Source organism: Podarcis melisellensis, assembly GCF_964234715.1.
Source record: "Podarcis melisellensis genome assembly, chromosome: 1".
In the NCBI taxonomy this organism is placed as follows: domain Eukaryota; kingdom Metazoa; phylum Chordata; class Lepidosauria; order Squamata; family Lacertidae; genus Podarcis; species Podarcis melisellensis.
In genome coordinates, this window is record NC_138528.1 from 29,608,496 (window position 1) to 29,631,457 (window position 22,962).

At 45.0% G+C, this 22,962-nt stretch overlaps 1 long non-coding RNA gene across 4 annotated transcripts in view; it reads left to right on the forward strand.

Moving 5' to 3' along the window:
• The window catches only part of LOC309373052, a 41,173-nt gene extending 19,794 nt beyond the window's left edge, over positions 1-21,379 (forward strand). For all 4 annotated transcript variants that reach the window (XR_014169769.1, XR_014169770.1, XR_014169771.1 and 1 more), the window contains one exon: positions 21,165-21,379. This is a non-coding gene — a long non-coding RNA (uncharacterized lncRNA). The remainder of the gene's footprint in view (positions 1-21,164) is intronic.
• Positions 21,380-22,962: the final 1,583 nt, after the last annotated feature.

Here is a 22,962-nt window from a genome sequence, read left to right on the forward strand (position 1 = left end):
GGTGCATCAAGAACCACATTTCATTCTTCCTCGGTTGTTTCCCCAGCAGCTCCATTAACTGCAAACAGGATGAATCCTTGGTAAATAGCTGATTTCATCTAAGTCCCCTGAAACTTTGTGCAAACAAATCAGGATGAATGTTCAATAAACAGGTTGTCTAGAAGCAAATAACAATACTGATGCGCGTTGCAGGGTTTTTACGAGGGTTACTGCTTAATAATGCACACGGAGTGTTCAGAAGACTTGATAGCAATGGTTCAAATGTGGTGGTTATTATTTGTTTAATACAAGCACTCATAAAACCTGCGGAGGCATTCTCCCTTCTCTCACACACAGGGGAGGGCTGCCTCTTATAAGATTATGCCAGCTATGGAGCACACATGTGCATCATCCAAAAAGAAAAAGGAAATACCTTGGTAGTATCTCGCTTCAGAAATATTGTCCCCTTCCCCCCATAAGCACATTCAGTTCATAGACTAATCTGCTAAAACTCTTATAATTAAAATCAACTGTAATAGAAAACACTTGCTATTCTTTTGTTTAGGTTTCAGTTCTTTGTAAAGAAATATTGGAAAAAATATAATTGAATCGTGTTACAGCTTGTGTGTTTGTGGCAAAGATCATATGGGATAACACAACATGGGGAGGCGTATGACAGACAACTCAATTCAAGAACCTGCTTCTCCCCTTCCTCCTCCCCCCAACATGAGATCACTCTTACAAGTGGCTTAGGTGCCGCTGAAGATGCAATGGGTACATGTGTGTGTCGTACATACAATTTGCTTCCTGGATTGGCCAGGAAGTTAATGGTTTATATACATGGGAGTGATTTTTGATGGCCAAATGAATTGTGTGTTTTGATTCCTTCCTCTCCAAGAGGAGGAACTGATTTTTTAAAGAGAGAAATAAACAGATGCTGGGAGTGTTGGAAGTGGGGTACAACTCAGCTTGCTGAGATAAGAGGCTTTGCATGGGGTGAAAACAGACAAAGCAGGAGACTTTCAGCTTCCTAAACTGTCACTGTCCTTTTGAACTGGGTGATCCTCTTTTCTTTGATGCGGAATGGAATTCTGAGGTTGCAACTCCCACTTCTCCCTTCGGACCTCAAGGCGAGGTCATCTGGGATCGCGATCTCTCTCCTGAGGACAAAACAGCAAGCATGGCTGCCTTTGTTTCTCCAACTACTTGAGTTAGCTGGACTAGGAATCTTTTCTATCCAAGTATGTACTTCCTATGATAAGCAGAAGGGTTTTTTTTTACTTAGAAAGCCTCAGCATGAATGCCTTTCCATTAGAAGTGTGCTCCAAATAAGGATTCATTCACAGAAATTCACGTCTGCTGTTGCCTGCAAACTCAGGTCTGTCTGGAAACACCAACCTCTGATCAGGACTGCCCTTCTCTGACATGATTTGAGGAGGACTCCTGGTTGCTAGCGAGAGGAAAAGGAGTTCATTCCCCCCTAGCTACGAATGTTTGAGTTGCTCGTTATTTTTCTTACATGTGGAATTTAAACCTCATTCATTTATCCTACAGGTAAGTGTACTTGGAAGCAGGGTGGCATCTTGAATAAAATATTGGGGAAGGGGGCAGGTAAGCCCTGCCCCACATAATGAATCCCAAGATGCACACCATTTGAATGGCAATGCCTATCAATTTTGCTCCTATGCTTGGGAGCGTTATTCCTTGTTTACGGCCAGACCCCTTTCCTGACATTGAAATCAGCCTTCCACAACCTGGTGCCCTCCAGGTGTTTTTAGACTACAAATCCCATCAGCTCCAGTCACCACCACTTGCCGGGTGTATAGGCAAGACCAATTTAATTGGAGCAGCCTTGAGTTCAGGGCATGGTTCAGAGCTAAAAAGTGGCCGTTTGAAGTTTGGCCATGGCGGCCATCTGTAGCTGGGCAAATGTTATGCCTACAAGAAGGCAGCCAACCTCTCTCTCTCTCCCCACCCTCCTCCCTTCTTGCTCATTTTACAGTAGCTTCTCCTAGTTTTCAAAGCTCCCAGCTGTTTCTGCTTGTCTCAGGCAGGGGAGGCTGGTTGCCTGGATACCAGTCCTTCTGATGAGCAGTTGAGTCCCTCCAGGGATTCTTGCCGCTGCCTCCCCATCCCTGCAGTGCAGTATCACTGCTTGAGTGATGAAGATAGAAGCCAAGCACGTCTGAGTGCCCATGGGGCTTTACAATTTAATAAGAGAAAGGAAGAGCGAGAGCGAGGAAGAAGGTGCAGACTGACAACGCTTTCTGTTTCCTACAAAATAACTGCCAAGAGTAGAGATTACAAAGCAAACCAAAAAAATAAGGGGGAACCTATACATTGGTTTTTTTGGCTGGGGGTGGGGGCAGGCAGTTGTAGGTTGTGGAGGGAACGAAGAAGGCAAAGCCCTCTTGGCAGACAGTATCAGGTGTTTGTTTGTTTGTTTAAAAATGTTCAATTTTTTAAAAAATAAATAAAATTAAACCATGTGCCTGAGCAATAGTACTGAAGGGGATCCACGCCAGTGAAATATTTTAGTGTGTGTATCTGTGGGCATTCATCTTCCAAGAGCTGTCCCATGAAGGACAAATGTTATACGGTGTACTGACTCTGTCTGTTTGGGATTTGGCTTACACTGTGCAGGGTAGCAAAAGTAGTCTCGGCTCTCTCCTACCTTATTGCTCTTCCTTTCTGATTCTTTCTTATGTAAAGAGATTATGCACATATATTGTTTAGGAAGGGGTGTAAAGGAGGGGAGAATTAGCTGTTATAGAAGGATCCTTCACAAATGCACACACCTCATTTCTGCAAGTGGGGGGAGGGGGAGGGAACCCAGAAGAGATTAGAACATCTAAAACAGGGAAACATTCAACATGCTTTTGGCTGAATGAAGGCTAACAAAAATGTGAGCAATGGGAAAGAAATGCATGAATAATGCAGAGCAGGATTTGGATCAAGTAGATTGTCACACTGTCGTGTCTTCTGCTTGCAGCTTCTCAATGTGAAATCAAGGAGAGACGGAAGGAGGGTGAAGAAGTCTGTTCTGTCACCTTCGGAGGATGAGACTTGATTAACAATCCAGCCCATAGCACAGAACATTAGTTTCGTCCTGAGGCAGAGAAATAATCTGTGTCAGAGCCGTGAGTTATGACTGGTTCACACAATCAAGCTCATTGCTTGGTGGCTGTTAGCATCAAGTGCTGGTTTGCATATGTGAACGCACCATCACATACATATTGCCTTGAACCCATTTCACTCGAGGCCATTCACACATTCAGCTGTGCGTCCTCACGTGTTGTGTAAATGTGTGGTGAGAAATCAAGTGATGTAAGTGCATAGGTGAACCACCCCCGACGCATCCACTGAAACAGGTTAGGGGAATGAGGACAATTGTCCCCAAATGTACTCCATTCACACTACAGCACTTTATGGCTTACTGCAAAAGAGAAAAACCATACTGGGCCAAACTAGTAGAGATGCTGGAGAACGTTGATTGGGTCTTTGGTTTCTTAGTGCTTCTCAAACTTTTTTGTAGATCACTTAAAAATTGGTGGCGGTCTTGGTGGATGACTTAATAAACTTAAAAACAACAACCCCCAAATCATATTTTAATAACAATGGACTTGCCTCTCTAGTGTAACAGATATGCCTGCCTTTTTGTTAGGCTTAGCAGGGCTGAGTGCAGTTAAACATGACTGAACCTCAACCTTTCTGCAGATCACCTAAATGGAACTTGCAGGCCACACATGGTCTATGGGCCACAGCTGGAGAACCTGAGGCTTAAATGACTTAAAAAGCAGTTGCAGAGGAAACTTGAATACGGAGCACGCAGCTGGAAGGATAGGGGGGTTTAGCTTTCTTCCCCATGCCGTGCTCTTTTGGCAGAGATCACACCTCTCCAAAGCTGTTTCATTGGGGAAGATGTATGCATGCTCATGTATTTTCCTTAATGGGGCACACAGCAATTTTGGAGAGACAATAAATGCACACACACACCATCAGCCAGTCTGGCTTAGGGGAGAGAATGCTTGATTTAGAACAAGCAGACCTGACTTCAAATTTCTGCTCAGCCATGAAGGTCATTGTATGACTTTGAGCTACTCATCCTTTCTCAGCTTATCTCACAAAGCTGATGTGAGGATGAAGTGTTTTGTGACACAGGACTTTTGCCATGTGCACCACTTATAGCTTGGCTTTGCTGAGGTCTCTATGCCATAAGAATATCCTCTGAAGAAGTATATTTTGAGCTAGCAGGGTGGGTGCAAATGAAGCAATAAATCAGGGATGGAGACCCCATCTGACTCGAGAGAGTGCAGCTTCATTGTACCTGGCATCCTCTGCTCAAATAATTCTTATTTTGTTGAGTTTTTAAGGTTATTATTCCTTTCCTTATTTTGATCAGTTGGTGTACTGAATAGCTGAATTGCTCCCATTGCTTTTTCTTGGGTAGCTTCTGCCTACCTTCCTCTTGTTTTTACTTATCCTTGTTTCACATATTCTTTGGAGCATTGATGGGTATTGGGTCTGTCAGATTTCCACAAAGCAGTTGTTTACTAGCTATAGAACTTAAGCACTCCTGTTCAGGCATAACTATGAGATTTTCCCAGAGAACATTAGGAGATGTTGCATGGTGTGAGTGTGAATCTTTCATTTACTGCTATATTAGAACAGTGAGAGATATAATCCATCACTTTATAAGATGATGGAGCTGACTGAGCCAATAGCATAGATGTCAAGCTATAAAGGATTTTTTGACAGAAGGAGGAGAGCTCATCTGGTTGCTTAACAAACATTGGCTTAGGCTGCGGACATGCAACATTTTATTCTGGAATCAATGAAAACAGAGTACTTGTTTTTTCCAACATGGTCCACACACAAAGTCTAGATCTATGGCATATTTTCTGCCCTTGGAAAGTTCTGATTGAGAAACTAGTTTCATTCCAAACTTAAAATGTCCTTACAGTTTGATTCCACACTATCCAGCAGTGTGTCCACACCTGTCAAATGATGTTATGGTTGGGCATATACCAAGATCGCAATCGCCACTTCCTTTTTTATTCACTTAAGGCATGTGCAGGGAGAAAAAGGTGCAGCTATCTTAATCAAGCAGAGGGTTTTCAAGTAGCCGCAGCCACTCTCGTGGATGGCAGGATCTAGAATCAATCTAGATTGAAAGCAGCATGTTGAAGATGAACACAAACGATTCTGGATTGAGGAAAAACTATACTTTTGCGCATACAAACGGGTTAGCGTGTATGCAACCTTACAGTATTTTCAAAGAAGGAAACGGGAATAAACCAGGAAATGGGCCAAAGAGAGGTAGATTGACAGTGGATATAAAGTTTTGAAGAGGATAAAGTATGAGAAGAAGAAAAGCAGCTGTTGGTTGGTTGGTTTCCCTCCCCAAAGAATACTCTGTCTAGTCCACCAAGTTCTCTGCTGAAATAAATGGTGATCAGGTCTAGGAGCAAACCTATAAAAACCAGAGCTCACTGCTGAAACCCCCACCCCCCACCCCCCCATAAACCAGCCTGCCTGCATCCAAATAATTCTCTCCATTTGGTTCATCTATCGGGCCCAATCTGATAGGAAAGGTCAGACTGTAAAAAGTACAGTTTATTGTAGAGATGTATCGCACAAATGCACTTTTAAATACAGGCAGGAAAAAAAGGGGGGAGCCAGTGATACTGCAGCAGACGCGGCGGAGACAGAAATATACTTGTCGGTTGCTGCATAGAAGGGGAAGGCACAATGGCTGCATTCCATCGTGTAAATCTTCTGTCTACGAGAAGCATGCTATAACCTAGCTAATAAAGGTGTCAAACACTGGCAGAAAACAACTGTCTCATTCCTTTCCATTTGCTCTTACCCTCCACAATCCAAAAACAGGGATGGAGAAAAGAAATGGGGAAGTCTATTTTTTATTATTATATATATAAAAAACCCCCACATAAATTGGATGCTATAGATTCAGTGAAAATGGGAACTATAGATGCAGTGATGATCAGTGGGATAAAACTCCAGGTAAACTGCCTTCCTGGGCAACGTGCTACAGCTGTTATCTCTTTAATTGCTGTGCCCTGAACCACAGTGTTCATCCCTCTCACATAGCAGGAGGACGGGATCAGGATAAGGCCTGTGTTGCTTGCTGCAAGATGGATGCCTGAAATGGCTGCAGTCCTCCGCTTACCTTGGTGCCTACCTTTGCAGCTGTAGACCTGTAGGCTTGTTGTCTCCTCTTCATAGACTCACTCAAACTCAGCAGGGATCAAAAGTGCCCATGGCTGAACACGAGAGAGCATGAGTACTATGCAGGCAAGCTTCTTTCGGAGGATTCATATTGTTGGGGCTCCCAATTTCACTTTGCTGGTGCTGTTCCTCTGCTTTAAGCAAATTAAGCGGATTCGTTTTCTGGTGGAGAGATAACACGACGGGGAAAGCTTTGCCTGCTAAATTATTGCATGTCTTGTTACTGTTAAAAGCACAGGAGCCGGAGCAGTAGAAAGCTGGCAACCCAGGGGTGGGTAACCTCAGGGCTTGCAGGGTCAAATGTGGCTGTCAAGGCCTCCCTATCTGACCCTTGGAACTAGCTGCAGGACACACACCCTCCCCAGACCATAGCTTGTACTACCCTGCTTCATATTGTGGGTGTTTTTGCCTGTCTGGAATATGTCAAACTCTTGATAACACCTCTTTCCTATGTGGATGGAGGAGAGAGGGATTTACATTTGTTGCTCCACCCACTTTGCCTCTAGCCCCGCCCACTGGTGGAAAAAGGCCTCGGAGAGCCGTCCCTGAAGAGTGGGGACCCTTTTTGGATTACTTCAGAAAGTGGTATAGTCAAGTGAAGTCGTGGTTAGGATTTGAAATAGGGGCAGCAGAGGGGAGATGACAGTAGAGGAAATATGTATTAGATAAAAAATATGCCATATAATGCAGCAGGAAAAGGGTGGGACTAGAACAGGCACAGGCAAACTCAGTCCTCCAGATGTTTTGGGACTACAATTCCCATCATCCCTAGCTAACAGGACCAGTGGTCAGGGATGAAGGGGGTTGTAGTCCCAAAACAGCTGGAGGGCCGAGTTTGTCTCTGCCTGGACTAGAAACATCATGGAGGTAAGGGTGGGAAGTCGAAACATTAAGGGAAATTTGTGTTGAAGTTTAATTTTTTAAATTTTCAAAATCCAATAAAAAAATTCAATTTAAATAGACAGCTGCCCTTGGCCTGAAAAAAGTTCCCTAACTAATGCTATGAGAAAAATTGGGAGGAGAGCACATGAGAGGATATTGATCAATGGGAATCTATATAGGGAAGTGGAGGACGCATGAGTTAAGAGGCACATTACTGACGGAAGTAATAATTTGCTGGCATCTGACATGCAAGGAAGAGAGAATGGAGGCGCACTGCAGACAGCGAATCGATGTGCGCTACCTGGGAATTAATGCACAAAGAATTTGCAAAGTAGTTGAGGAAGGAAAGCTTTTCATGCAGTTTCCCCCCAGTGCACCATGAAGGTCCTTCTCTGGAAGGGATCATTCAGAGCCACGCCAATCCAGAATAAGCTGAGTTTAGTATGTTCTCTATGCCAATCACTTGATTTCTCTGTTGCCCCACATTTCCCTGCCAGCTGCTGCCAGCAGAGATGCTTTACATACTCCTCTTGGCATGGTTTAGTTTAGCCCCCCCCCCCCCTGCTAGTGAAGGTCTCTGCCAGAATGGGCTGGTAGGAGGCCCACATAAGATGAGATGGGCAGCTGGTCCTCAGCACTTCTCTTTCCAGTTGAACGCCATTTGCTTATCCCACCAGATTTATACAAAATGGATAAGGCACTGGCCTCCTAAGCCAGGGATTGTGGGTTTTCATCCCATCTGGGGTGACTTTGATGCCACCCCAGTGGTGTAGCAGTAAAACTGTGAGCACGTTTGCAAAGCTAAGCAGGGTCTGGTATGGTTTCAAAGTGGATGGGAGACCGTATGTTGAGATTCCTGCATTGCAGGGGTTGGACTTGAATGACCCTCAGGGTCCCTTCCAATGCTACAGTTCTATGATAATTCTAGGTGAAGCACCCACAGGCCACAACATAAAGCCCTTGCAGTGGAGCATGGCATGGGGGCAGGGAGTGCTTTGCCCATCTTCTCTGATGGGCAAATCCTGTCCCAGTTACAGGTGGGATGAAGAGCAGGAGATGGGGGAAAGAGCCACACCCCAAGCAGCCACTGGTGGATGAATTTGCAGGCACTGGGGGGCAGTAGTCATATGTGGTGGAGGCTAGGGAGATATACCAGATTCAGCCCATCACAGACTGGGAGTGTCTAGTCCAGTCCAGTGGCAAATCATTACCTTAAATCAGGGGTGGAAAACCTCCAGTCTGGGCCAAATCTGGATCACCACAGGTCCTATTTGGTTTGCATGGCAGTTCCCCGAAAAAACTATACCCATTTGTGCCGTCAGGTGTGGTGCAGGTAGAGATGTCGCTGGATTGGCTGCACAGCCAGTGTCCCATGGGGAACTTGATTGCTAAATTGATCCCTACAGAAGGCAGGGCTGAGGTCACCACCCATCAGCTGCTAGGAGGTGAGTTCAGCGGTGCTGCATTGGCTGTGCCATCAAGTTCCCCTTGGGAAGTGATGTTTGAGCAGTTCTTTGGGTGATGCTTTTTGAAGGTACGTGTACTAAGATCTTAGAATCATAGAAGTGTAGAGTTGGAAGGGACCCAAACGGTCGTCCAGTCCAGCCCGCTGCAATGCAGGAATCTCAGCTTAAAGCATCCCAAACAGATGACCATCCAACCTCTGATTAAAAACCTCCAAGGAAGGAGAGTCCACAACCTTGAATGCACACATGGCACAAATCCATGCGTACTAAGAAATACTTGCTCTGGTGCTTAAGATGAGATATCTGGACCTATAGAGATCCGTCTACCACAGGAAAACTGCAAAGCAGGGCTGAGGGGTGCAGAAAGCAGACTGTGCTCCACTTCAGCTGTCATTAAAATATCCAAAGAGCTTAATCACCTCTACCTATTCATTGGAGAGGGAGCCATGAACTTAAGGAAGCCAGTACCTTGCAGACTAACATGTGCCTGTCATTTCAAAAAGGTTGGCTCCTTCCCACAATGCGCTTTGAAAAGTGCTTTACAGTTGGCAGGCTTGGTAAAATGCCAACATCCAGTTCCTCTGCCTGTGCTCATCTCTTTGTAGGAAGCCATTGTCTGGCTTTAGCTGGGGAGATAAAAGCAAGAGAGAAATGGGGGAAAGGATCTGGTTGTTTTCAACAGTCAAGACAGGTTTTGCTCCACATGAAGCATATGGAATTCTAATCTAATTTTTACTTCATTGCATCCTTTAAAACACACACACACACACACACACACACACACACACACACACACACACCATACCCTCCTAAATCTCCAACACTACAGAGTTGCCATGGCAACTACACATATGAGCCAGCTGCAGTTGCTGTGGAAACGGAAAGAAAAGTGAAAGCCAAAGAAATAATCCCATAGGAAAATCTGTTATGACAAAAATAAAAATAAAATCTTGTTCACAATTCCTGGGGCATTGGGGAAAGGGGGAGAAAGCAGAAGGAGGGGGTGGGGAAGAGCCAACACACAGCACTGCTTATACAGCATAATGAAATTTCCTTCATAAATTACTATGAATGCTTGGAAAGTAATTTCCCGCTGCTTACCCCTCTGAAAAGTGAATCCTACCTCCTCAGAGATGTGTCAGTCAGATCCAGATTGGGATTTTTGTGTGTATGTGTGGCCAAGCTGTCCACAGTGGCCTCTGGGTACCTGCCACAACTTGGGCCTCTTGGCAGGGCTTTTGCTGGGACCGTCAGTCTCCCTCTTGCTCACTTGTGGGCTTATCCAGTCACTGGCTTTGCAGTGGGCCAGGAGCCAAACGAGATGAAACAGGGTGTCCCTGCCCTGTTCACATACAAAGCGCATGGCCGTGGGAGCCACCAACAGGGACATACTGGTAAAGGGAGTGAAACCCGTCTCCTTTCTCCTTCTTCTTCAGTAAATTATATATTTATTATTCTTTGATGTATAAAAGTACAAAGGTAGGGAACAACGGTGTTAGCAAAGAGAGAAAACATTTCATGAAGAATAGCAATCACAATCTGTCAAAATTGGTGGGGACGCAGGAGAAGGCCTTCTTGAGGGCAGCCCTCAGACTTTGGAACCCCGTCCCTAGAGAAGTTGGAGTGACTCCTTCCTTGTTGTCCTTCTGCCAGCAGGTGAAGGAAGACCTTCTTGTTCCAACAGGATTTGGGGAACTGACCATTTTTAATGAGGGGGCAGGTGCCATGCTATTCTTCTCTTTATGTTTTTAACAGATCATCGAAGTTCTCCCAGAAGATATGCATTTCTCGTCTGGCTGTTTGAAGATATGGAAATCCTAGCCGACAGGGTGGTCTCTCCACAACTAGGCAGAATACACCCAAGAACACTCTCGCCTATTTCACCACACATTAATATTTTCTCAAAAATATCTACCTGTGATCAAATATCCCAAAAGGCTGAAGAAATTTCCTATAGAATCATAGAGTTGGAAAGGACCCTGAGGATCAATTAAGTCCAACCCCCTTCAATGGAGGAATATGAAGCTGTCCCTGAACCTGCAACCTGGCCATTATCAGCATCATGCTCCAACCAACTGAGCTAATTTCCTTTGCATCTTTGCAAAGCCAAACACCACCAATTGTTCCTATTTTTAAGATGGAATTTAATTACAAGCCAGCAAGTTCAGGTTGCAGAAGGAGAGCTGATTTGAAACAAACCCCTCTTCCCAAGAAGATCAGATTTATTTTTTCCATATGGAAAGTGAAGGGAGAATGCACTGCAAAACTTGGGCTGACACTTGCTTTGATGCACCGTAGTCGAAAATCTCCCCACGAACGAATCAGGATGAATGCACATTAAGTAGCCACCGTAGTCTAATCTCTCTTCAAACAAATCAGGTTGAATGCTCAATAAACAGGCCCTTTTGGAGCAGCCATAGATGTCAGGGGATTTTTGCTTGTTTGTTTACCAGTGTTTTCCCTAAGCTGCAGTTAACATGGAGATTGTCCATTGACATCTTCACTGATCATCCTGTATTCTGACTGGAAATGGACTTTTTAAAAAGTTTGCACAACAGCAGGCATTTTTGATCCGTCCCCACCCCCACAAATTTTTGCAGACTTGCTCCTTTCAGCCTTGTTGCCCTCATTCTCACTCCATAATGAGAAGCCAACGCATTTGGTCTTTGTGGTACCTATACAGTCTATGCAATTCCATACTGAAGTCAGCGGGAATGAATAAATAAAAGGAAGACACAGAGCAGAGTGCTCCCATTTAAGGGAATAAAAAAACTACTCACATTTACTAAAGGGGTGGGGAGAGAAAGGGGGAAAGGAAAGAGGACTCTTTCTTCAAGATATAATTCTCTCTTTACTACTTAGGAGCAAACCCCCAAACCAGCCTTCAGGGTATAAATATTTATGCCTTCTGCATATAAGCAGATGTAACATTTCCAATTAACTGTCGATCTTTCCAGACTCTCTCTTTTTTTTGTCTGCTGCAGTTTCAGTTCAGAATATAAAGATGAAATATGGATGGGGCTTCCTTGATTTGCTGAGCTCAGATGTCTAATGCATTTCCACATTCCTGAAGATAAAAGTTGCATGGCTTGTATGTTTCCTTCTCAAGCTTTCTCTTACATTCCTTCTTACTCTTTAATGTGCATGTATTTTCATGCAAATGGAAAAGTACCATTCCAAAGGTCTCTTGGTGCAATATAAATGTGGGCTAAGAAAGTGGTAAGTGCTAGGGGGCAGCTAATGTGGGAACATCAAGGAAGGTAGGAGAGGATGTATTGTTTTGATATTATCCTTCCTCACTCATGCAAGTGAGTAAACAGCAGAGCACATTCCCTTTGCAACTTATTGGAAGCAAGTTGATGATTCGCTAGAATCCTTTTATGAAGCAATCCAGTCTGGATTGTTCCTGGTAAGTTTCCCCTTTATCTCCCTCTTAAAATAATAACAACGGCACATGGTCTTCTTTAAAAGTAAGAATTAAGTTTTACTCACACTCAGTTCACAGTAGTAATCTGAAGGCAGGCTTTATCTTGTAGCGACAGTGAGAAGAAGTCTGAGCTACATCTCAGACTCTGCTTGTGGGCTCCACCCTATGTGAAGGTTGAGCCATGTACTGGCTAAGAGCCAGGAGAGTCCAAAAGTAAGAGAGTCAAGAGACCAAGAGAGAGATACTTGCATGGCCAGCCCTTTTATCTGGTCAGCTAGGGTCAGGCCCAGCTACCTGTTCACACGCAGGGGGAGGAATCTCCAGAGCAGGTATGACAGGAAGTCCTCCCTGTCTGGAGCCACATTCCCCTGTGTGTCCATTTGAGGCAAGAGGAAAATGTTGTACTTGGCTGCTCTAATATTAATACAACCCATAGCTAACAGTCAGAGGCATAGGAGCCAGCTCCAAGGGGCTGAAGTCCATTTGGCCCTCCCAATAAAATATTTGAGGGGGCCTGGACCCCCAAACTTGATGGTCATTGCCATTCAAATGATGTGTGTGTGCTGCATCATGTGATTGATTATGCAGGGCTTACCTGCTCCTGCTAATATTTCATTCACATTCGCACCTCTGGTGGGAAGCAGTAATGCTTCTGAATACCTGTTGCTAGAAACCTCAGGAGGGGAGAGGGCTCTTGAGCTCAAGTCCTTCTTTGCAGGCTTCCCTCAGACTTCTAGTTGGCCACTGTGAGGACAGGATGCTTGACTAGATGGTCCACTGGCCTGATCCAGCAGGCTCAATATGTTACATCCCATTGATCTCTCCCCCTTTGAATGTTTTTTTTTTTAAAATCCTTCAAAAGTAAAGTTGACCTCCTCTTCCCTTCAGTTAAAAAGGTAAAGATCCAGGACAATACAGGGATGGGTCTTTTTATTTTTGCTTCCAAGGAGGCTATTGCTGTAAGTTGTATCCGCACAGGCCTAAAGGAGAGGTTTTTAGGCTGGGGGAAGAGTTTATGATTTGAGAACAATCTTCTTTTTTTGATGTGTCCGGAAGAGGCCACAGAGGCAAATTTCAGTCCTCCACTAGCAGCTTTTTCAGAAAGACCTAGCCTCATTTTACACAGATAATGCAGTTTTACGAAACTTCTTTTTATACTCACACCAGGAGAAAATGGCTTATCTTCCATCAAGCCCTGTTTATAGTTAGGAAAACAGAAGAAGATGCTTCACTGCTTAATCTGAACCAGGGCTCATCAGAGGCCCTGGGATTGGAATGATTTGGGTCTGTAAATATAAATCGCAGATTGAGGACAGGCATAAAACGCAACTTTAATCTGCGGAATCAGTCAGCAATCTCAGTCCTACCTCTGCTCCAACAGTCCCACTGACCTGGGGCATGTTCACGAATTACTAATTTCTGAGAAAAGGTTGAGCAGTGTTTCAGATAAGAGAATGTCTCTAAATTGCAAACCATCACTTCAGGAACCTGTTTCAAAAGATGCTATTAGGCTGCTGAACCTTTGCTTCCATGCATTATGTTGAACTTTTTAAAAATCCTTTCTCTGTATTTGTGACATGGCTGGAGAAAATTGCCTCTAAGTATGGGCAGAGTGCTCTTTCTTCACCACTGAGGGCTGCTTCAAACATCATATATATATAAAAAAGATATACATATTAGATGTTCAGGTGTCCACTGAAACATGCAACTGTGAATGCAACAAATATATGAAACCATATAGGTACACTCATGAAGTAGCTATGAATGGTTGTGTGTCTCTGGCACCATTTCAGTTGAGCGCATACTCTCTAGATGAAGGTTAGATTCACCATTGCCAAATGCGTGAAGTACCTTCAAAAACCATAGCTAGGCAGTGCTATTTTTCTATAAAAAGAGGTGCTGGATCTGCGTTCCGTCAAGTTCTGGCTGGGGGGGAAAAAAACCCTGCTAATGAGTCCATGACACCTGAGATTATTATTACACCTGAGATAACTTATTTACATCCTGTTTTCCTTCTGTTAGGGTTCAAGGCAACACATTTTACAACAACCATGTGAGGGAGGTGAGGCTGAGAGATCACAACAAGCCTAAGTTCAGCTGGTAAGCTTGATGACTGAATGCAGATTTGAACCGAGGTCTCCCCAGGGCTTGTCTGGCACATTAAGTGCTTCACCACGCTGAGGTTGTGTACATTTAGAGCAGGGGTAGGCAACCTAAGGCCGAGGGGCCAGATGTGGCCCATTCTTCTTCTCAATCCGGCCCACGGATGGTCCAGGAATCAGCGTGTTTTTACATGAGTAGAATTTGTCCTTCTATTTAAATGCATCTCTGGGTTATTTGTGGGGCATAGGAATTCATTTTTTTTCTTCTCCTCCAAAATATAGTCTGGCCCATCACATGGTCTGAGGGACGGTGGACTGGCCCATGGCTGAAAAAGGTTGCTGACCCCTAATTTAGAGCATCCTGAAGAATCCTAGGAACTGTGATTTGTTAAGGGTGCTAGGAATTATTATTCTCTAAGGCCTAAACGATAGCTCCCACGATTCTTTGGAGGAAGCAATGCGCTTTAAATGTGTGGTGTGCATGCAGCCATTCTCCAATTAGGGAGCATGGTTTTGGATCAAGCATCAAGGTCTGCAAAATAATAAAATTGTACTGCAGGAGATTGATTGAACTTCTGACTGCAGGTGGGGGAAAATGATGTACCGGAAAACAAAATGAGGCAGAGCCTGGGAAGAAGGGATACAGAAAGCACAAATACTGATGGCAAGGGGAAAAGGGTGAGAAATGCTTTCTACTGTCACAGTCTGAAAGCTGTTTTCAACAGACTCCGCTTCCTCCCCTCGTCCACAGAAGGCTGTGTTCTTCAGTGCTTCCTCCATTTAACAAGATGGGAAACCCAAGACACGCAATGTGAGGCAAAAGAGGAGAACCATTTCTCCCTGGGACCGTCTTCCATGTTGAGGGAAATGTAGGATGTCCTGGCAGGGGTCTCTCTTGGCTTCAGTTCAGGGAGAACGTCTAAACTGGGGACGGCATAGTTATCTGTAATTCAAAGCCCCCATGAGGCGAGTATGCCTCTCCTTGCTTTTCACCTTCTGAAGCCTCTCAAAGTCAGCTCTTACACATGCTGTTTCTATGGAAACGGCAGAACGGCTTTAAACCCATCCATGCTGCAGTGTTATTAGACGTGACTCTTCTGCACTGATCCTGGCCTTCTCTTGCTTGCCTTTCCCGGCCCCAGTTCAACTGTGCTCTACTTTCTTTTTTTCATTGATTACTTCTCTCCTAGAGACCTTCATCCCCTGTTTGTCCATCCTTAAAGTCCGAAGCGGGAACAGGGCCCAGTACTTGCAGACCTACATTTTTTAACATTATGAATCAACAATCTGAGAAGCACAGCATGGGACCAAGCAGAGGCAGTCAGGGGCTGTCGAGACATTTCACATCGAGGTTCGAAGGCGTGTGCTTGGTTATATTAAAGATTAAATCACAAAAACACAAGAGGTAGCCTGACAGCTGCAAAGCACAGGAGGACTGTGCCATTCCCCTTGGTAATTGCTTGCAGAATTGGGTAAGATGGCACAGCCCGCATCAACAAGTGTGGTGCTACACCTTTTTGTAGTCTTTCCTAGAGGTCCCTTCCCTGCTCTACTTTCTGCTTAGTGCTGTAGGAGCTGAGGGGAAGGTTCTATCTGGCACTGCCCTTGCGCTCCTTGACTTCCCTGTCAATACTCCTTTCTCCATCATTGACCGTAAGAACATGAGACAAGCCTGCTGCATCAGCCCGATGGCCCATTTGTTCCAGGATCCTGTTCTCACAGAAGCCAGATTCCTGTGGGAAACAGAAACCAGCAAGCAGGACACAAGCACAAGAGCACTTTCCCCTGGGATGCTTCCAGCAATGGACACTTCTGAATATCCATGCCTTTGACAATGGAAGCACAGCATAGTCAACATGGCTAGCCGTCAATGACCTGGCAATCCCTTTTCTGATTGTTTCACTTGCTTGGAGAAGTGGTGGAGAATGAATGTTGCAAGAATGCTTACCCTTCCACTTCCTACTGCTTTTTTGTTAAAGGGGGACTTGCATGGATAGCTCAGTTGTTTAGAGTGTGGTGCTGATAGTGCCAAGGTTGCCGGTTCGATTCCCGCATGGGACAGCTGCATATTCCTGCATTGAAGGGGTTCAGCTAGATGATTGCCAGGGTCCCTTCCAACTCTATAATTCTGTGATTCTATGCCTCCCCCATGGGAAAATGCGAAAGCTTCACAAGCATCCAGGGCCTACAGGTCTTCCTGCACAGGAAAGAAGAGAGCTGCCTTATCAATCATTGCAAGATGCAGCCCTTAGCACAGACTCTGTAATCCTTCTGCTTTGAGTGGAAGCCCCTTAACTGCTAAGGAGAGACATTTACAAGCAATAGTGATTCTCTCCATGTGTAAATGCTACGTGGCTACTTTTCGGATTTATTTAGCTTTTCTTCAGCTGTACCCATGAATAAGGCCCAAAAGAAATCAGAGACCCAGGAAATGGTGCAGTCCCCTCGGAACATTTCCCTATGGAGCTAGTCGCAATTGCTGCAGAAAGCCTAGATGTGTGGTTGAACTGCCAGGAAAAAAGCTCTATATTCTCCATAGCACTTAGCAGCACAAGGGGGGGTGGGGGAGAGAAGCCTCATCAACTCTGTACAACTGTGGCCTCATCTACACATTTGTTCGTCCCATGACAACATGTCATGGGTCCAAGAGGCTGGATTTTTTTGTCCCGCCACAAAACCTGCTGTTCACTGCTGAATTGGAACAAACAACAAGCCACAGAACATTACTATTCATTATATACCGCCACCCATATATATTGGGCTTTACAAAGAATGGAGTCTCTTTCCCAAGGGCCTTACAATCTAGATTGTCCTTTGCTTTGATTCAACAGGGCTGCCCTTGCATTCTTGTAGGGAGCTCTAAGAAAAGGCAATCAAGGGATGCAAAGCCCCATTGCCAGAACAATTTAGATCAGTGGCTCCCAAACTCCCTCTCCCACCACAAACCACTTGAAAACTGCCAAGGGTCTCAGCAGCCACTTAAATGAATTCTCTGCCTTTGTAGCAATTGCACTGCGCTGTGCCAGATGCTGTATGATTTTGTCTTTTTGCAGACAGGCCACCGGCTACCTTAATGGACCTTGCTGACCACCAGTGGTCCAGAAACCAGTTTGGGAACCCCCCAATTTAGATCACTGTAATAAGAGAAGGATGCAAACCTCTCTCTTGAGATACAAACAATGTTTCTTGGAGGTTACTGTAGTAGCTGAGGCTGCAGCAGTGAGTGCGATGTGGGTTGTATAATATCTAGCCAGGTGCCAGGTGGGGAGTGCATCTGTTGTATTGAAATCAGTGCTGTCTGTGTTTCTAATAGTGACATCAGCAGCTGGTTATTTCACCCCTGAGGCTGCTTCTGCTGCGTTGCGAAGAAGATGCATACCACGTGCTTGTTGTTGTCCCACAGGACGGCCTTTTGTTGGGGCATTGCACCATTAAGCCTGGATGATTTCTGTCCCTTGCTGCTTTTTGAAGTAGGCTTAGGGTGTTTGCAGCTCTGTGCTGGTGGTAAGTAGGAAAAGATGTTTCAAGATGGCTGAAAGAAACATCGAGCAAGGAACAGAGCAGCAACCACACGGTGCCTGTTGCCTTATAAATATGGAGTGAATTATACGGATGGCAGAATCAGAAAGTGATGGCCTTTCTGAACACTCTTTATTAAGTTTTGTTAAGGGGAGGGGAATCAATATAGCATTTTATACAAACCTTCTCCCAACCCCGATGTGCTTTCAGCTTCACTGTCTCAGGCTGCATACACACTGCACATTTACAGCACATTACCTCTGCCCCAAAATACTGGAAACTGTAGTTCACTCCTCAGAGCCACAGTTTCCAGCACCCTTAACAAACTACCATGCCTAGGATTTTTTAAGTGTGCTTTTAGATTTATGAAGCATACCCTCCAACATTTCTCTGATGAAAATAGGAACATCCCATACCATACTTATAATTTACTATTTATACCCCGCACATCTTACTGGATTGCCCCAGACACTCTGGGCAGCTTCCAACATATATAAAAACATAAAACAGTTTTAAAAAAACTTTTTTTAAAAAAATCCCTATACAGGATTGCCTTCAGACGGCTTGTTTTTCCCATCAAAAACTCCCATCAGTCTCTGTCAGTATGAAGGGCAACAGATTGGGAAGTTTATTTTGGAGGGGGAGGGGAGGGCACTGGAGGGTTAAATTAGGGTTGCCATATTTCTTAAAGTAAAAACTAGGATACCCCAAAAGTTGTTGAGCTATTTTTTACAAAATGCCAACCTGCCCACTCCCTGTGCAATTTTTCAATTGAGTTGCCTAAGATCCAGAGATTCAAAGGAGCTGCATCTATCAGCCAGGAACCTCTTTGCAACGTTCCTATTTGGAAACCATTTTTTAACAACCAGGGCTGGGCATCCAGTACTCCTATCTTCCCCTATTGCTTTGAATTCTTCACCTGAGCATAGAAATCTGAAGCTGTCCCACAGCACAACAGCTGCCCAATGCACAGTGCTCCTTTCCCCTCCCCTGATGAACTGCTCAGATAGGAGAGGAAAAGCCACATGCCCAAAGGGTTCTTTGGAAAGACATTGCCCAGAATACTCCCTGCTGTTTCTGCTCTCCCTCTGCAGCGGTGCTTATGGTATGGATGCTGGCTCAGTCCACAGGCTTTGACAAGATGTATTCAGATCCATTCCAGTCCTGGAGATCTCCAATTCTACATATGCACACAGTGGTTGATGTTGCTTTGTGACTGCTCTGACAGCTCCTTCCTTTTAAATGCATGGGTTTGCAAGCTGGAGTGTTATTAATTGCCAAACAGCTCGCAAGCGCTATTATCGTTTATTCTGTAAAAGTTGTTAGCTCGCTTACTTTGGAAGTGTCCAGCTGTGTCCCAAGTAACCTTCCTTCATTCTGGGAAAGTCAATTGAGTACAGTATAAAAATTCACCTGTATCAAAGCTCGCTTGTTCACTAGACAGTGACTGCTGTCTGATATTTGTTCTGAGTTTTTACTGCTCGGTAAAAACTGTGTCTCTCCTGAATTAATAGCATCCATTAATCATACAGTAATGCCTCTTTGCTGCATCACAGCCTACAATTCAAATTATTCTCCTCCAGCTGTGGTACTGTCCTGCAGGACGAGGGCACTCCTAGGTCAAGTGGTTGCCCAAAATCCTATGTACACTGTACAAACAGTGAAGAATTATTTGTTGGAAAAAGATGACTACTCGCACTGTTCCTAGCTTAGCAGAGATTCTGTCTCACACCTTCCAATGTTGTGATATTGGCTACGACAAATCAGATGTACAAAATAAACTGATGCCTTATACTGGACCAATTTAAATTGTTTAACTAAAAGTATAAACTTTTACCTGTTTTATAGCTCTCAAGCCAGTTTTCAAGTTCCAGTTTTCACTTTGGTTGTGGGAGTGACCTAATTCTTCCTCCAGGAAAGATCTGCTTCCAGACAGAGCCGTTTGCGGTATTAAGACATGCTAACTCAGCACACCTAAATCTGTTTACACACTATATTTTTAAAGCACATTCCAAGCATGCACACACACACACACACACACACACACACACACACACACACACACAATTCTGGTCACTGTGGTTTACCCCATACGGAGTTACACCTCTCAGCAACTTTTAACAAACTACAACACCCAGAATTCTTTGAGGCTAAAATGTGCTTTGAATGTGCTTTAAAGGTATAGTGTCTATGCAGCCTGAGAGGCACAACCCGCAGACGGCTATCATCTCTGTACTTGTTCCTGCTAGCATAAATTTCATAGGACAGGCATGGCATGCTCCAAATAAGGGAACATCCTGCAAACATTGTGCAGTACATTGGTACCTTGGGTTACAAACGCTTCAGGTTACAAACACTTCGGGTTACAAACTCAGCTAACCTGGAAGTAGTACCTCAGGTTGAGAACTTTGCCTCAGGATGAGAACAGAAATCGCGCATTGGCGGCAGCGGAAGGCCCCATTAGTGAAAGCGCGCCTCAGGTTAAGAACGGTTTCAGGTTAAGGACGGACCTCCGGAACGAATTAAGTTCATAAACCAAGATACCACCGTATTATGCCTCTTTTTAATTTTATTCTATTGCAATGCTGTGCCGTACACTTCTGGTTCAGCACCTCCTGACCCAGTGATTGTGACCTTGGTCTCAAAATGTGCTTGCGATCTCTGCAGATGGCTGCCCCGTACTCAGCACTAACTGGAACACAGAACCATGTTCCTGTTGACGCTGCCATTTGAGGGTGGAGAGAGATGGTCCTCACCCTAGAAGGCCTGATGGCATTTTCATTCATGTCACAGCAGGGGAGCTGGTTCACACATGCACAGCCCCATCTTGAATTTCCTCCATGTCTATACAATGACTGGCCAGTAAGAAAAGGAACTAACTCCCCTGAAAAGATACAGAACTTCTATCTGTGGTGCCAAATCTGGCTCATTCACACCCCGAGTAATAAATGCATGTTGCAGTCACCCAGTGATAAGACGGACTTGTGTGCATTGATCAGCCCTTGGCCTCATGCTGGTCAGGTGCATGTACAAATGCTTCACAGAAGTGCAATGAGGGAACCATTTTACAAATGAATGGACATTAATAGCTAGTGCAGATTTTACACCCACTGTACAGGTGCAGAAAATGAAGAGGGGAGAAAAGATGTATCTGTCCTAAACATAGTTCCCTCCCAGTCTCATTGATTTTAGCGACCAGTAACTAGGCACAGCCTCGAAAGAAACTCCATAAAATCCTCCCTTCCCGATTTACTATGTACTGTATGTTCTTGTTTGCTTCAATACGGCTAGGATTTGATCTGCTGGCTCAAATGCAAAACGAGCCCAGTCTGTGATATATATCAGGGAGGAGAGGAAAGGCAGTAGCTTGTTGGCACGAAGACAGAACCTTAACAATATCGGGCAGCTGCCATTTACAAAATGCTCCCCTGCAGTGCCTGGCTCCATCCCTGGAGCGCCTTGCCTTCCTCTGCTTGTGACCTAATCTCTCAACCTGCCCCTCTTCTCCTCCCTCCTTTCCTCCTCTCGCTTTCATTTCAGCATCCAGTCACTCATCACTGGTGGCCTGGCAGGAGCCTGTTAAGGCAAAATCAGACCCTCAGCATCGATCCATCAGAAGCCATTCACCCTATGCTTTATGATGAAACACACACAAAATAATAAAGTGTGTGTGTGTGTGTGTCTTCTACATTGCTTTGGCTTCATAGTGGCATCTCTCTGCACCTCAGGGTGAAATTCATTGAGAAGGGCTGTTTGCGATGGTCATATCTGGTAGAGCGCTTTCCCCCCCATCTTGTAATCTTGCTTTGTTTTTTCTTCCCCAGGGTGGGGATGTTTTGTCAGTACAGTGGTACCTCGGGTTAAGTACTTAATTTGTTCCAGAGGTCCGTTCTTAACCTGAAACTGTTCTTAACCTGAAGCAATACTTTAGCTAATGCGGCCTCCTGCTGTTGCCGGGCCGCTGGAGCACGATTTCTGTCCTCACCCTGAAGCAAAGTTCTTAACCTGAGGTAATATTTCTGGGTTAGCGGAGTCTGCAACCTGAAGCGTATGTAACCCGAGGTACCAGTGTATTGAGCAGTGACAGCCCTGCATAAAGAGAAGCCTGACAACAACAGCAACAGTGATACCAGGAAAGGCAAGGGTAGCCACTCGGTGTCTGCCAAGAGCTGGGGGCTGATGGGAGAGAAACAGAAAAAGAGAGAGAGATTTCCAAGTAAACAAATCCACCAGAACACCAAACCTCGCTGATAAGCCTGGAGCAGGGTATCTCTGGGCAGAGACTTAGGGACACGTTTCTTTCTCAGCTTTGCCAGGGCACGTTGGGAGGGGAGGCAATTACTTGCTCTCCAACACGGTATCGATCGATCTGCTGCCGCCGCTGCGGCATATCGGATCTCAGGCCACGTCCCTGCTGCTTGTGGCTCCCCTCCGCCCTCTATAAACCCCCCTCCTCCTGCTCCCTCCGTAGCAGCACGTGGCTTGCAGCCAGATGAGGCGATGCAGGCATATCGATCAATCTGCTCACTCGCTCCGTCGCCATGGCAACCCCTCGCTGCTGCTGCCCCCGCCGCTACCGCAGTGCTGTTTACCTGGCCCAATTTATTCTCCTCAGCAGCCTCTATTCCACTCCTTCAGTTACTGTTAACCTGGCATGATATTGACAAAGTGCTCAGCAGATGGGGGGCGGGGGGGGGGCGTGTGTGTTGTTTTTAGCTGTTCATTCTGTGGCGTCTGGGATCCTAAGAGCTTGGATCCGGGATCCCATGCCAGCAGAGTCAGACTTTAAAAAAAGACTCTGTGAAATTGGTGCAGTGTCTGTATAAAATCTTTCTGTGTCTCACCGGGACAGAATGTTACTACAGTATTTGGAGGGAAGAGCCATAGTTCAATGGCACAGTCTCTACTTTGCATGCAGAGGTTCAGTCTCCTGCATTTCCAGAACTCCCTGTAAAACCTATTCCTGTGTAGATTATGTAGTTTATTGTACTGCAATCTGCATTGGATCCCTGTTCATTCTGCAGCACGATTCAAAGTGACAGTTATTAAGGCCTTAGTTTGGGTCCAAGGCATTTCTTTTAGGGTTGCCATATTTCAAAAACTAACCCCAGTTCCGTTAAAAATGTGGAAACAGGACTGGAGAAAATAGCAACAACGTATGACAAATCCTACCAATTACATGAGGCATACCTGTTCCTCTATAAACACATACTGCTGCCCTGGTGTCTGCTTTAGTCATCGTTTTGTTTTGGTCCTGTTAGGCTATGCCCACCAGACAGGGATGGGCCAGAAAACTCTCCTCCCTAATTAGCCTATAATTAGCCCCAAAGCTTCCTGG